Here is a 16,293-nt window from a genome sequence, read left to right as displayed (position 1 = left end):
AAAAGGAAAATAAAATATTTAAAATGAGTCAGTGAAAAATAATCCAATGCTTACTTAATACTCACTCTCTTCCCCCAAACCCATCACCAACTGCCAAATATCTTAATTTTATTTCTCAGATGACTACATGAAACAATTTTCCCTTGTGTATTCATTTCAAATTATGTATTCATATATTTAAAATGTTACCTCCTTTATTAAGTTTGTTCAGCAGAAAATGGGAGTGATAATTCACTCAATATTAAAATCCAGTGTGCAAAAATATGCATTTTGTTTAAAGCCTGGTGTTAGATTCCTGGCTTCATTAAAAAAAGAGCCTTATCATGAAAAAAGATTCATCTTGAATCTTAGAAATGTTACACTATAATTTTCCACAGCACAATATAAAGAAACATAGTAGGAAAATAACTAATGTTCAAAGGTGAGCAAAATAAAGAACAGGAGAACTGATCCTCAGTAGGAAGTTTGCCAATATTATTTTTTAATTAATTTTATTATAGTTTAGATAACCTAGCTATTATAGTGTTAATGTTTATAGTATTGATGTACAAAATTACTGCACCCTGGGCTAGAGCGATAGCACAATGGGTAGGGCGTTTGCCTTGCACGTGGCCGACCTGGGTTCGATTCCCAACATCCCATATGGTCCCCTGAGCACCACCAGGAGTAATTCCTGAGTGCAGAGCCAGGAATAACCACTGTGCATCACCAGGTGTGACCCAAAAAGAAAAAAAAATTACTGCACCCTATCAACACCACCTCTATTACTAGCATCCACTAATATTAGATGAGTATGTTTTTGAAATTTCATGATATGTTGAAGATGTTCTAAATGGAAATACATGCTATATTTGGTTTAGTTTTGTATGGGGCAGGGGGAGTGGATGCATCTAACTGTCCTTAATGCTTGCTCCTGGATTTTCACTAAGAGATCACTCCTGACAGTGCTAGGGGAATGATACTGGTTGGAAGAATCAAACCCAGGTTGGCTTCATGCAAGGCAAGCTCCCTTTCCACTGTACTATCTCTGTGGCCCCAAATTGCACCTGTCCTATGAAGTAATTTTGAATCAGTTCACCTGATAAAAAAGACAAGTAGAACTAACTTTGATAAAACAAAGTACTTCAAACAAGAGATGATATTCTTCTTCTGATTGCAGTCTCTCTGAAATTAACTGTGAGCACAACACTTTGAAGAAAATGTGATAATTAACTGAGCAAAGATAACAAGATAGCTCATGATATGGAACACGTTTCAAGAAAGAAGGATGGGCATTGCATTTATTCTCTAGAAAACTACTAGAGGGGGGCAGGAAACATATTTTACATTGCTCCTTCCTATTTAACTTCAAATTAACTTATGTTTGAAGTGAACAAATTAACTCATGTTTTTAACAAAGAATTTTTACCTAATATAACTATTTTCTGTTTCTTAAAAAAATAAAACAATAATCAAATATCTATTTCGTGGGTTAATTTTATTCATATAATTATGAATATGCAAGACCTACCTGTCTATCACGTTATAACTCACCCTGATTATATTTTAATAACGTGTAGAATTAAATAAAGAATTAAAAGGCAGTCTAAACTGACTGTTGATTCTTTGAGAAAAAGAAATATCAGCATGAAAATAGCTTACACTGGGGAGCCAGAGTGATAGTATGGTGGGTGGGGCATTTGCCTTGCACACAGCTGACCTGGGTTCGATCCCAGGCATTCCACAGTCCCCCAAGTACTGCTAGGAGTGATTACTGAGTGCATACCCAGCAGTAACTCCTGAGCCTCACCAAGTGTGGACCTAAAAAGTCAAAAAAAAAATAAATAAAGGGAAAAAATAGAGAATAGCTTACTAGTAGAAGGGAGAATGTTGGATTAAGTTTAAAAAGTAGGCAGAGTCAAGGACAGGTTGTTTAAAACACCAGTCTTTGTTCTACCAAAGTGAAATAAATGTCTAGCATTAGGAATGAGATTGAAAAGAAGTCCCCTGGTTATACACACATATATACATGTATACATACGCATGTATGTGTGTTTGTGTATATATATTGTTTGTGTATATATATGTGTGTGTGTTTATATATATGACACACAGAAGACAGGAAAGAATATATTTGAAAAAAATGCATGCTGCATTGCAAACTTTAAGAAGAACCTGTCTGTAAAGAAAGATCTCATCACTAGTAGGAAAGGTTATACAATTAAAAAGAATAATAATAACTTATATTCAGTGCAAAATGTTAAAGAAACCTGGCAAAAATTAACTGCATCCAAATTTATAAAGATTAAATATTGGGCTGGAGAGATATATTATAGCATATAGAGCATTTGCTTCATATGCAGTCAACTCAGGTTAAATCCACGGCACCTCGTATGGCCCTGTGAGCACTGGAAAGAATGATTCCTGAGCACATAGCCAAGAGTAAGCCCTGAGCACTGCTGGGCATGACTCCAAAACAAAACAAATGAAAAAGGTTTAAATATAAAAAAAAATTTTAATAAAAAAATATAAAGTTAAGAATCATCTATTTTTCCACCTTTTTAATGCATTAATTCAGTATACATATATGTAGGTTTTATTTAGCTATATCAGGTCTTATGAATCATTTATACTATTTTATATACAATACTGTGGTATATGCAACTGTTTTGTTATTATCCTCATATTTACCCTTAATGGGTTCTAATTCTCATCAAATGCCTAAGTAAATTATAGTCCATTGTAGTTTTCCCTGATTCTTTTTACTACACATCAAAACATCCTCAAAAACATGACCTTCTCCATATTTGTACTATTTCCTGAGGGTTTTTCCCAGAGGAATATTAATGAATCAAAGAACGTGTTTACATAGCCTCCCCTTGATATACTGCCAAATCGCTTCTCAAAAAGCTTGTGCCAATTTTTCACAATCAACAGATCTGAAAGTACCAAATTCAATGAATCTTTGTCAATATGGAACATGATTTTTAATACTATAATTTAGTAAATAACAAAACCTTTTTATGATTCATATAATTTATTTAATAGCCTCTATGATCAGAGAGAAGAACAGCTGAAATTAAAGACTCTGACAAAGTTTCCCTAGCAGATCTAATCTGGCAGTTATCTTTGTGGTCAATTTTGTTAAGATGCTGCTGGAATAGGTTAGTTCACATTGGATTGTATACACGAGGTACTCTGGAGAAATATTATGAAACCAAGCATTTGGTTCAGTTCTAGTCAATACTGTTAACCACAATATTGGGAAAAAGGAAGAAAATCAAATGTGGAAATAAACACATACACATACATTTCATGTGTATCTAACCAATCTATTTCTAAGAGTCTTACACAAATGACACAATGTGCAAGATTATTCATGATAGCACTGTCACAGTAAGAGGATTTGAAAAAATACATGTATTCATCAGAAGCCCACTAAGATACCTTCAACAAATGTATACATGCTGGAGTTGTAAAAGGAAGAAAATCTTTACAATAACTTAACAGTCCTCCAAGAAGACTCAGTTTAAAAGACATAAAGTATTCATATAACATTTTGTAATTGCATGATACTAAAATATTTGCTTTTTGTTTTGTTCTTGTATGTGCCAGTAATCTATGATAGGTAATGAGAAACTACAATGAGTGGTTACTTTTGGTTAAGAGCAGGAGATGAGTAATGAGTATATAGGGAATGGAAGTGAGAGGATTTTATTTTATTTTTTTAATTATATTTTTTAATTTAAAATTTTTTATTGAGTCACCATGTGGAAAGTTACAAAGTTTTCAGGTTTAAATCTCAGTTATACAATGCTCGAATACCCATCCCTTCACCAGTGCACATATTCCACCACCAAGAATCCCAGTATAGCTCCACCCCGAACCCCCACACCCCTAACCCCCCCACACCCCTAGTCCCCCACCCTTAGCCCCCCCTCGCCTGTGTAACTAATACATTTCACTTTACTTTCACTTTGATTGCATTCAATATTTCAACAAAACTTACTATTATTGTTTGGAGAGTCTCTCCCCTAAAGTCAGACCTGCTGAAAAGGAAGCATTAGATAATTTGTTTTCCATTGCTGAGGATGAAGAGGTATGAGGTCGAGTGACCACACCTAGTGGCCTCTCAGTTTTGGGTTTCTCTATTTTAGTATATTAGTAACTAAGTCCAGAGAGAGGAATTTTTTTTTGCTGTGTTTTCTGTGAACTTTTTGAGTCATGTCTGTATATATATATATATATATATATATGTATATATACACATATATACATATATCAATTAACCATATAAAGCACATTGATTTAATGAAAATAAGTAGTAACAACAAAAATGGTCCTACTTGAAACTGTAAAGAAACTAGCTGTCAGAATGCACATCCCCATGAGTTGAAATAGCAAAGGCTATTAGAGGGAACTGGTAATCAACCAATTTTCTTTTCCCTCTATTCTTTTCCAGTAATTGCATTATTTGTTCAAGCGTAATTTAGGAGATCATCAAAATCATCTTGCACAGACCTCAACCAATATGCCAAAGTAAATAGATACTCAAATATATAATAATGCATTTGTTTTAGGAAAATTTCACCCATTTCTACATCCAGACACTTTTGCTCTTCTTTGTAACACATTTCTGATCATAGGTTAGAACAAGAGAAAAAGAAATCCCAAACATTCAGCTATATATTCTTTTATTTATATAAGAAAGCAGGATTTCTGCTTTATTCTAATAAAATTTAAGAGAATCTTTATCCTTGATAAATACCTGGGATAGATTTAGTTTATCTCCTTAAAATATAATAGTTCATTTTGATTCAATTTAAGTCTGAGTTAGAATTGACAGGATAACTGATAAGATGTGGATATTTCAATACGTAATTATTTTTGCTTTTAAACTTATTCTGTCAATGACAATATTACTTCGTTTGATGCACCGTAACTTCATGTGGAAAATAGGATAAATTGTCGAATTAGTTCCTTTGCTTCCAAAATTAAGTGAATCTAATGTTTTGCATGCAGTATAGAAGACCAAAGCAATTGTTATTTCTCCCAATTACTCTTTACTTTTCTTCTCTTCCCTTTGCTAAGTAACACACACTCATTCCTGGATGTGATGCTTTGCACACTTAGTCTGTGGTACTAGAAAAGTCACATATCTGATTGTTGTGCTATTCCTCAGTGCTTGCTGGGGGGGAGGGTCACACAATTTAACTGTGTGGCTGTAAATGAATCCATAAGATATCAAACTTTCAGTTGTATGCTCAGTTACAGTCTGATTTTTGTGCTCACCAGGATGCAGTGTGGTGCTCACAAACTGGCTCATGGGGGTTATACTCCTGATCTTGGAGCTGGCACATATTCATAGTGGTGCTTGAAGGTAGGGCACCTGCCTTGCATTTGGCTTGCTAGGGGTAACACCTACAGTTGCGATACCTGTATATCTGGGCAGCTCTGAAAATGTAACTTAATTTGCCCAAAACAGTAACAATGATGGGTCAATGTCTAGCTTACAAGACAAGAGGACTTTGCCACTAAGCCCAGCCCTTTTAATTATTCTTTTGTTGCTTTAGGAGAATTGTTGTGAGAATACTAAATCAATGCCTGTATTAACAAAAATTTTATTACATATTTAAAAATACTCATAATGCAAAAAACCAAGTGCCCAAGAACAGATGACTGGTTAAAGAAATACTGGTATATCTACACAATGGAATACTATGCAGCTGTTAGAAAAGATGAAGTCATGAAATTTGCATATAAGTGGATCCACATGAGAGTATCCTGTTAAGTGAAATGAGTCAGAAAGAGAGGGACAGACATAGAAGGACTGCACTCATTTGTGGAATATAAAGAACAGAATAAAAGACTAACATGCAAGAATAGTAGAGGTAAGGACCAGGAAGACTTGCACAGGCTGACCAGGGTTCGATCTCCAGCATCCCATATGGTCCCCCGAGCACTGCCAGGAGTAATTCCTGATTGCAATAGCTGGGAGTAACCCCTGTGCTTCGAAGTGTATAACCCAAAAAAGCAAAAAAACAAAAGAAAAGGATCTTCTGGATTGATTTATTTCTAATTTTAGCTAAAACATGTAAAAAGTAAAGAAAGTCTTTCATTTCTCTTACTAAAGAGATTTAAAGCAGAAGAAAGCCAAAAAAAAAAAAAAACTTCAGTGAGGTAATTCATTATTTATTGGTTCTTCTTTATTCTAAAATATAGCTTCCTCTCTGTAACTATTTAACCCATCTAACTTCTCAAAGATTGTAATTCAGAGATAGTACAGTGGGTAAGTTCCTTGTCTCTCACACAATCAATCTGGGTTTGGTCCCTGGCACCACATGATTCCCTCTGCCATGCCAGGAGTGATCCCTGAATGCAGGGCCAAGAGTAAGCCCTGAAGGATGTGGCCAAAACACAAAACATAAAGAAATAATAATTTTTAATTGGAATTCAGTGATAACATTATTATTTTAAGGCACAGATACTAAACTACAAATGGCCAACTGTGAGAACTCACTAACATTCCAACACAGACATAAACAGAATGAAGAAAAAACAAACCACTAATTCCATATGCTCTATTGATGAATCCATAGTACATTTGTTTATATTTAGTGCAATTCTTCTTGTCTGGTACCACTTAAATCTATAACAAATTACATATAACCAAAAACTACTTTTGGCAACAGTCTTTCACTCTGTACTAGGATGCTGGGACAGTCATCCATAAATTTTGTTTGGTGAAGAACTGCTTGAGTCTTGATTTCATCTATATATATATCATTAAAACATTTCACTTCAAAATACAAAGAAAATGCTAACTGCAATGGCTTAGAACCAACTCCAGCATAACATCTGTAAATCATGTCCTGATAGCAACTCTGGATTTTTATACAATGATGTTTATTTTCAAACTATAGGGAAAGTTATTTCCCGATGAAAACCAGCAATAATTTGTTTTTCTCTTGTCTTTCATTTAGTACCAACAGAGAAGTCCTACTTTTATAAAATCTATATACTCTCCATGCAAGTTTCCTCTCACAGTCCAGATTTTTAGGCTTTTCTCTGTTTTCACTTAGGAGTAAAGAGCTTATTGTTTCCTTAAACAGTTTTTCCTCACTATAAAATACTCAAGAAGAGGAAAGCATGGCCAGAGTGATAGTAGAGTGGGTACGGCAATTGCCTTATATATGGCCAACCAATCACTATAATCCTATACGGTCCCCCCAAGCCCTAGCTAGAATGATCCTAGCTAGAGTACAGAACCAGGAGCAGGACCTGAGCAATGGTATGTGTGTCCTCCACCTCTCCCAAAAAGAAGAGAAAAAGCTTGCAAACAATTTTCATATTTCCTGGAATTCCTGAAGCTCACCTATGCATCACTTTGAAGCCTGACAATGCCTGAAACTAAAAAAAAAATACTTCATTGAAATTCTAGAACACATTTAGAGAAGTTATGGAAACATAGTAAGTTTATAAGTATAAATATTTTACATGTAAATTTAGCTACAGCCTTTAAAATCTTCAGTGGCATCTATAAACACATCCCAAGTTAACACTTTATTGATAACAACATAATGCACTGTAGCACTCACTGTTTTCCCCTTGTTCATCAATTTGCTCAAGCGGGCACCAGTAAGGTCTTCATTGTGAGATTTGTTACTGTTTTTGGCATATCGAATACACCACAGGTAGCTTGCCAGGCTCTGCTGTGTGGGTGGGATACTCTTGGTAGCTTGTCAGGCTTTCCAAGAGGGACAGAGGAATCAAACCCAGATGGGCCATGTGCAAGATAAACATGCTACCTGCTGTGCTACTGCTCCAGTCCTAACATAATGCAAGGCTATATTAATACTTAACATGTATACAAATTGGCAGATATAGTCATTTCTTCTCACATGACGCAGAGTTATTTAATGGGTAACTATCCTGAGGTAAATTTGTATATATAGCGGCTAACAAATAATATTTTTGGATCTTCCCTTATGTCCGACCAACTTCAAGGAATAAAGTTCTTCCATATACATTATGAAGGTGAGATTAATCACTCAAGTCCTATCCAATATTTTCATATTCAACCAGAGCTGACTCTATGTGTTAGTTATAATATTTGTTGTTTTAGATATTTGTGATTTTAGAACTGTTACTGATAGTCTTGCATTTAGAGCAGAAAGAAAAATATAACCAAGTCATCAAAGCCTACGGCTGAATTGGATGGTCAATATATTCTTAAACATAATAGATACATCAAATGCTAAGATGGTATTATTAGGAGATTTTTTTACTCCATATGCCAAAACTGCACTGTAATGTAACAGTTTCAAATATTTTTTTCTTAAACTATATAAATCACTCATAAATATCTGTTAGCACTCTGTACCCTACACTACTATCTTCCTATAATAGAATCTGTCAATAAGTTGGTAGTAATGCATTGCATGGCATGGTTCTTTAGAAGCACAACTTCAATTTTATTCTCATATTCAAATACTGTTTGTACATATACTTTTCAAGGTAAAGATAGGTTTTATTCTTCATGTGTCTAAAGAATTCAAGCAAAAAAAAAACACCATTTATTTGATCATAATTAAAGACCATGAAGAAAATAATGCAATGGAAAGCAAAGAGTGAAGCTGGAATAACTGCACATTGCTTTATGAATAAGAGAACAGACACCTATGGCACGGTTTAATTTTTAATTTGACTGGATAATAAACTGATTCTGAATTAAAGACAAACTCATATGGAAATGTTTGAGTTTATTAGAAGAATCACAAGTCTTTTTGGATCCATATACATTACAAAAACTTTGATCTTAAACCCTAATGTTTTGGACAAGCTTTCCTAAAGGTAAATGTGGCATAGGTAGGCTTCTGCATCATTGCTTATACTCTACCGCTTTTTTTAAATAAGGTTACACAGATTTAACCTTGGATAGTCAGAAGGACCTTTCACAATGTTTTTAAGTTGAAACAAAGAAAGTTAGGGGATGTTTCTCAATTTATTCCTCTGAAAAAATATATAATTTAAAGATTTTTTTAAAGTGTAGATATTCAACTATTCCAATTCTGAATCATCTTTAAATTTCCTTTTACATTTAACCTTCACCTTTGGCAGTGTTACTGTCCTTCATATAGAACTTCAGGAACAACATGCATTATAGTACCATCATGATTACTTACCAGTTCTTATTCAGTAAATTTAATGAATGTGTGGTTTGTATAGTATTAACTGGACATATAACAAAACAGAAAGAGTAGAGTGGAACACAGAATGGGGTTATAAAGAAATAGTTTGGGCTGGATTGATAGTACAGTGGTTAACGCACTTTTCTTGCACACAGCTGACCCAGATTTGATCTGAGACCCCATATGGTCCTCCAAGTTCTCCAGTAAAGATACAGCTTAGGTCTTAGAACACAAATTGGCAGGAAAAAAAATGTGCCCAGGAAAAAAAAAACAGATTAAAAAGTTCAGGGTTTTCTAGATGTAGGGGGGCAACATGAGTAAAAATAGGAATAGGAAACTATCATAACCTTACTCTGAACTTTAAGGGTGCCTGTGATTGGCTATGTCCAATGTCCCAGTCTCTGTTCTTAATATACTCATTGAATTTTGATGTACTTATTAACTGTTCTTAACATCTCTGGCAACTGAAAGAATAACTAATATGGTAGGAATGCGGGTGGAAGAGAAATAGTATACTGAATAAACAGCCATCTTATGAGTTCAGTTGGAGCTGCTCAGGTGACAGAAAAGCTTGGAGTGTCTATGTGTGTTTGTCTCCTTATGATTGTCTCATTCTTTACCTGGTGCCAATCCAATAACCATTGGACTTTAAATTCTACTCAAATGAACCAATATCACAATTAATTAACTAAAGAGCTAAGAATGTTATCTAAATGACAGTCATCATGTACGGAGAGTTGGTGAATTTATTTCAAATGAAAGGAGAACACATTCCATTTGAGAGCCTTTCTGGTGTACTATAGATGTACGCTTGCAAATGTAAAAATGTAAAGGAGGGACAGCAAGAAAAGGAGAGAATAAGAATGCATTCCTTATTTACTGAACTGGTTAAGGTTTTTAATGACCCAAAGTTCCATTTTAAAACAAAATTTAGTTCATCATTAATCAAATGAAAAATGCTACTGAGTAAATCTCACTAACTTACCTAAAGATGTAGAAACACTAACATGACTATTTAACAAATGTGGTAGATTTCATAATGTCATGGTATCTACTGCACTGCTATTCACAGCAACTGTGATCTTTTTAGAAAAAGTTATGCATTGTTGAAATTAAAATCTGGTATAGGTCAAAAAGTGAATTTAGTGGCCTTAAGTCTTGACAAGCTGACATTTACTCGAGTTACTAAAACCCATCTAGAATGAGCAGTCTCTTGGACTGCACTGCAGGGAAACAAGTTAAAATTGAAGTGAATTTTCAGAATTAGCAGAACTTGAATTGCTTATCTAGACTAAGTATCTAGCACTGTCCATTCCCTCCCCCAAACCCATGGCTCTACTCCCCTACCTGTGACACACCCCATATCATCTCTGCTTTCAAACTCACACAAAATGGCTGTATCCTAACATCTCTGTTGATATTTATGTCTGCACTTGATTAGGTTTTGTGCTGATGGTCTTGAAACTTTAATTATCTGGAAAAAAATCTTACCAAATAAAAGCCCCACTCCCCTCCAATACAAGTTAAAAGAATACAAAAGCTCTGTTTATACTTTAAGATGTGTGGTTTACCCCAATACGAATGTAATGAATTCACAATATGTAACCTGACAATAATATAAAAATTCACTTTCTTATTCAAGTAGTTAGAATTTTTCTTTAATTCTTCTACTTTTAGTACAAGATATTTTGAGTTACTTATTAATGATGCATAACACATTTCAATCCTATTTCCTCTTATAGTTGCTACATGGAAACCAGTTTTACCAGCTCATAGTATTGTTTAAATAAAATGCAAAATAAAACTATTTAAATTTATTCATATCTATATAAAGTTCTAAAAGTACAACCAAATATTACAATGTTAAAAGTAATCATCTGGTGGCAGGTTGATTTTGTATCAAGAATAATAACCACAAAGTCTACATTCTATAATTGTAACAGAAAACTAGACTTTTAAACCAGATGTAATGACTCCAAGGAAGAAAATATTTACTATTAATTTGCTGCTAACAAAATGCAAGGTACAAATATTTAATTAAAACACACTAAAAATTCCATTTACAATGGATGAACTAACAGAAAATATATAACTATCCTTAGACAAAAAATTCACATCACGGCTGTCTTACCAGTTCTCATCTGCTTCAGCATAATTTACATAACTAAAATGGGAAAAGGTGGAATTCCTTAAAATTTAAATTGGGGGAAAAAAAAACTAGTGAAACTGCTGACATTTTGGACAGCTCCCCACTGATTTTTTTTTTTCTTCCTTTAAAACAGTGATACTATTGTGTGTTACTTTCATTTTCTCGCCTTTGCCAGAAACCTCAGTTTCTGTACTTTATTTCTGTCGTGTTGTGTTTGGGGGTAAAGGACTACTCTAGTTGAAAAGATGACGGAACTACATAGCAGGAAAGTGCTGGTCTCAGTTCAAGATCCCGCTCTGCATCAAGCCAATTTTTATTTTACCAGACTCGAGCTGGCAAGCTGGGAGCTGCCCTCTGCACTTCCATTCCCCGCAGCCACCGTATTGAACCACCAAAGCCTCTTTCCGCCTGCGCCAGGGTGGGGGCAGTTCGCTAGAGCCCAGGTAACTTTCCGAAAAAGAGACTCCCACCAAGGCAACGGACCACGGGCCAAAAACCAAGGCCAAGAGTAACTTTGTGCGACCAGAGTAGGGGCCGAGGAACCGCTGCCCCGAGCTGCGGAGACTCAGACTTTGGCCGGGCAGCACCACACATTGGCAGCAGCGCTGAAAATTCGCTTTCTGCGGAGAGGCTGGAGGCGTCGGTGGAAGTCTCCCTGGCTTTACCAAATCAAATCAGTGAGTGCAAAAAATATCAAGGCGTTGGCACAAGAGCGGGCTGGGTCACACTTGCTTGCACTTGCCGATGATCTAGGTGGGGTTGCCCTGACCCAGGAGGGGCTGGAACTTTCTCCGAGGGCGGAGCCGCAGGGCAGACGGTCACTGCGCCCGCACGCCACGCTGGGTCGCGGCCGGCAACGCCGAGGGTCTACCTGGAAGCGCACCCCAGCTCTGCCCCGCTCGGGCTGGGCTGTCGAGAGGCAGACCCCACATCAGCCTTGCCCAGGAGCCGTCTCTGCCCCTTTTCCTCAGAGTGGGACCATTCTCCATTCCCAATTCTGAGCTCCTGGAAAGTGTGGCGAGTTTCCTACAACAGGGCGTCGGACCCACAAAAAGTCGCCACTCCCGCAAACCCGGTTTCACTCCCCCTCCGACTCTTTTCCTGTGCTTCTTCTGCACCCAGGGCCAACCCGGACTGTCCCCTTCCACGCCTCTTCCTCCCTCCGGCTCAAAGTGAGACTTTGGGGAGCCGCAGGGCAGGCGACTGTCCCCTGACGCGCGAGATCCACAGTTTCCTCTTTTCATCGGGGCACTAAAGTTCAATTTGTCCGGCTCCTGCTGAGCCACAGTGGACAGAGCAGCAAGTCTAGGGAGCTAGCGCCCCCCGCAACTCCCCTGCTGAGCTTGGAGCCCCCCATTCCCTCCATCCCGGCTCCAGTTCCTAAAGGACGCTGGTTCACGCGACGGGGGACCCACGGCGCTCCTTGCAAAGTGACCCGAACCGCGGGCGCGCACACACACGCACACTCACACACTGTCATCCCCGCGTTGTCAAAGTCGGCCGACGCGCAGCGGAGGACGCACGAGCAGGAGTGGCACGGCCACGGGCATCAGCGTCCCCGTGCGCGGTCCGGGTCCCAAACACCCTTGTGAGGGTGCCCCTTGCACAAAGAGCTTTGTAACCTCCCCCGAAGAGCACCCGAGTGGTCCCGGGGCCGCGTGCGCGCTGCCGGGCCGGACCTTACCGGCGGGGCGCGCGCTCTCCAGTCGCTCGGAAGGCTCGCGGGCCACGGGGACGCTGCAGCCAGGGTCCCGGAGATGCTGCTGCTGCTCCGCTGCCGCTGCCCGGATCCCCGGCGCCAGCATCACTTCTCTGCCACCGCCTCCTCCTTCTCCTTCTCCTCCTCCTCCTCCTCGTGCTCTGCTCTCTCGGCCGCCCCTCCCCGGCGGCCGCTTGCAGGACCGGCCGCGCGATCGGCGCGGCGCAGAGGGGTGGGCAACAGCGGAGGCGGCGGCGGCGGCGCCCGCGCGAGCTCGCCCGGCTGTACCCGCTCTCGCAGCCGCCGCGGCAGCCCGAGCACCCGAGCCCGGCTGCGCTTACCGGGCGACGGCTCCGGCCTCGGCGACTGACAACGGCCGGCAGCCAATCAGAGGCTCGCCCCGCGCGACGGGGGGAGACCAATCAGAGCGGAAGGCCCAAGGTTTTCCTCCGCCTTTGCTCAGCAGCCTTGTTTCCGGGAGAGGAGGCGAGGCTGCCGGGTTTGGGGATGGGGGTGGCGCGTGAGGGGCGCGGGGTAGGCGGGGTGGGGGGCGGGGGGAACTTTTGACCCGGGAACCCGTAGGTGCCGGGTGCGACGCCTCTGCCGGGTCCCCTGCGAAGCTGGCCTGGGAAGGTTTCCGACCGCCCGGAGCATCCCGGGCTTGGCAGAAAAAAAGGTGTCCCGGGGTGCTGTGCCCCGGGAGCCTCCGGCTGGGGGCTCAGAGTCTCGGCATCCCGGCGCGAGCGATCGTGGGACCCGAGGACGCGTAGCGGTGCTGGAGGAACCCCTGGAGGAGGTCTCCGTCTGGAAGGAATCACGCGAACAGTCACCAGACAGCGCCCCCGTCCTCCTTCCTTTGGCACTTGGGGAGAGTGGTACTTGGGAGCCCGCCGACCGCTCCCCCGAGCCTCGGCCCGGAAGTGTGCCGAGCTCGCCAGGAGGCGCTGGGAGAAACATTCCCAAAGTTGGAGGGGACAGGGGACGGTCCCTCCAGATATACCACTCCCCCACCTTCTCTCTGTGGCGCGTGCACACAGCCCGCCACAATACCCCGAAAAGCAACGAGCTCAGACAAGCGACCGAGCTGGTTTTTCTTTTTCTTACCTTAAGGTTTGGAGAGGGCTGTGCATGTCCCACCAGAGAGGTGTGTGCGTGCCTGAGGTTGTATGTGTCCCACCAGGGAGCAACTGTGATTTAGCAAGAAAGGGACAGAGGGGAAAAACAACGAAAAGTGACACGCTCTTTTCCCACACCGCTCTCCTCTAAACTGTAGTGATCTACCCTGGCAAAGCAATTTAAGTCTCTTCAGTGAAAAACATGGCTAAATGGTCCAACTCCTAAAAAAGTTCCTGAAAAAAAGTAAACTAAGCTCAACATGAGGCTTTAAGTGCCCTCTTTTGGGGAATGTTTATCCTATGTTACAAGGCTGTCAGGGTGAAAAGTGGAAGCATATAAAGCAAATATGCAGCTGCCAGACTTGTAGTTGGGATTCAATGTGTTGGACATACTGCTACAATTGTTTCTAGTTAGATTTTAAGGTGATACTTTTCTGTTTTGCAATAATCACCTATTCATTTACCTCCCTCTTAAGATAATGTCATGCTCTGTGATACCCAAAATAAGTGCTTCCTAAATTTCATGAGTATTATATGGGACATTTGATCAGTCAAGTTATGTAATTTCAGCATTGTTACTAGAAAATTTCTGTGTATCTACATCGTTCTTTGTAATTTTCTTCTCCCTACCCTTTTCAGACTTAATCAGTCTAGTTTGGGAACAGGATCACCTCTCTCTCTCTCCCTCTCTCTCTCCCTCTCTCTCTCTCTCTCTCTCTCTCTCTCTCTCTCTCTCTCTCTCTCTCTCTCTCTCTCCCTCTCTCTCTCCGCCCCCCACTCATTCTCTCTTTCTCTTCTCTCTCTCCTTAAGAAACCAACTGTGCTAAAACATACATAGTGATGCAAAACCTAAAAGCAGAAATACATCCTATCACTTTAAATTGTTTTTCTTCCCTTCCCTCTGTTTCCACTGCAGTGGATAGTTCACACTTGAATCAAGTGCTCCAGCACTTCATTCTGAGACACCTGAGCTCCAGATAGAAGAAGTAATAGGATGGAGATGTTTGTACTGAAGATCATCAAACTTGGTGCCAAGGCCTCAGTGATTGCAAAACAGGTGCTCTACTACTGAGCTATTTCCACATACCCCCCTTTGAATTTTTATTCTAAATAATTTTGTTTAGTTTTGTTTATAAATATTTATTGTTTGATTTTTTATTATTGTACTCTGTTAAATAACATCAATACCTCATTAGCTTTATGAGGTTATCAATAGAGGAATGGAGTTTGGCTCTGATAGAGGAAAAAAAGAGTGTTTTACTCACATTTGAGAGAGAAATAGGATTGATATTTGAAAATGTACAAATACTATCTCACAGTGATTCAATAACATATAAAAATGTACAAATACTAAAACTTAAATCTTAGATTGGAAATATCTAAATTAATGACAATCTAGATCTCTGAAAGAAGAAAAATTTAGAATGATCTTTAGTCAAAATACTAATCTTGACTAAAGAGGGTATGTAAAATATGAATTTACCAAACTTCAGAATGTTGTAGGCTATTTAGGAAATTTCAAAGATACACATATACAGATGGGCTGGAGCAATAGCACAGCAGTTGGGCGTGTGTTCACGCGGCTTTCACAGGGCTGACCTGTGTTCAATTCCTCCACCCCTCTCGGAGAGCCCCGCAAGCTACCGAGAGTATCGAGCCCGTGCGGCAGAGCCTGGCAAGCTACCCGTGCATATTGAATATGCCAAAAACAGTAACAATAAGTCTCTCAATGAGAGACGTTACTGGTGCCTGATCAAACAAATCAATGGGCAATGGGATGACAGTGACAGTGACATATACAAATAACTATATAATCATTCTAACTAATACTCTATTTCCTGCCAAATTTACTCTATTCCAGCATCTTGTATTTTTTCATGTTATCAGCATTTTGCAACAAATAATTTTGAAAATATATTGGCCCTATAGACCATAATCTTTAATAATTGAAATAATTTCATGACAATATCATAAAGCAATATATTAAAGAAATTCAGTATGCATACAGATATAATAGTAAGATCTCATACAATTATTGTTAAGTATGTAAAGCTTTGAGTATAAAATACTGTACAATTAATAACCCACTAATATTGAAAACCATGAAATAGTTCAAATCAATAATGATGAAAAGTCAATAAAATATTAAATAGATGAAAA

At 39.3% G+C, this 16,293-nt stretch overlaps 1 protein-coding gene across 2 annotated transcripts in view; it reads right to left on the bottom strand.

The window, feature by feature from the left end:
* Nucleotides 1-13,142, bottom strand: part of B3GALT1 (beta-1,3-galactosyltransferase 1) — a 656,758-nt gene extending 643,616 nt beyond the window's left edge. For both annotated transcript variants that reach the window (XM_055119807.1, XM_055119806.1), the window contains exon 1: nucleotides 13,004-13,142. The gene's annotated coding sequence lies outside the window, so the exon portion shown is untranslated. The remainder of the gene's footprint in view (nucleotides 1-13,003) is intronic.
* Nucleotides 13,143-16,293: the final 3,151 nt, after the last annotated feature.

Source organism: Sorex araneus, chromosome X (assembly GCF_027595985.1).
Source record: "Sorex araneus isolate mSorAra2 chromosome X, mSorAra2.pri, whole genome shotgun sequence".
Classification (NCBI taxonomy): domain Eukaryota; kingdom Metazoa; phylum Chordata; class Mammalia; order Eulipotyphla; family Soricidae; genus Sorex; species Sorex araneus.
The sequence above is the reverse complement of the archived record's forward strand: the minus strand, read 5'-3'. Positions and strand labels throughout refer to the sequence as shown.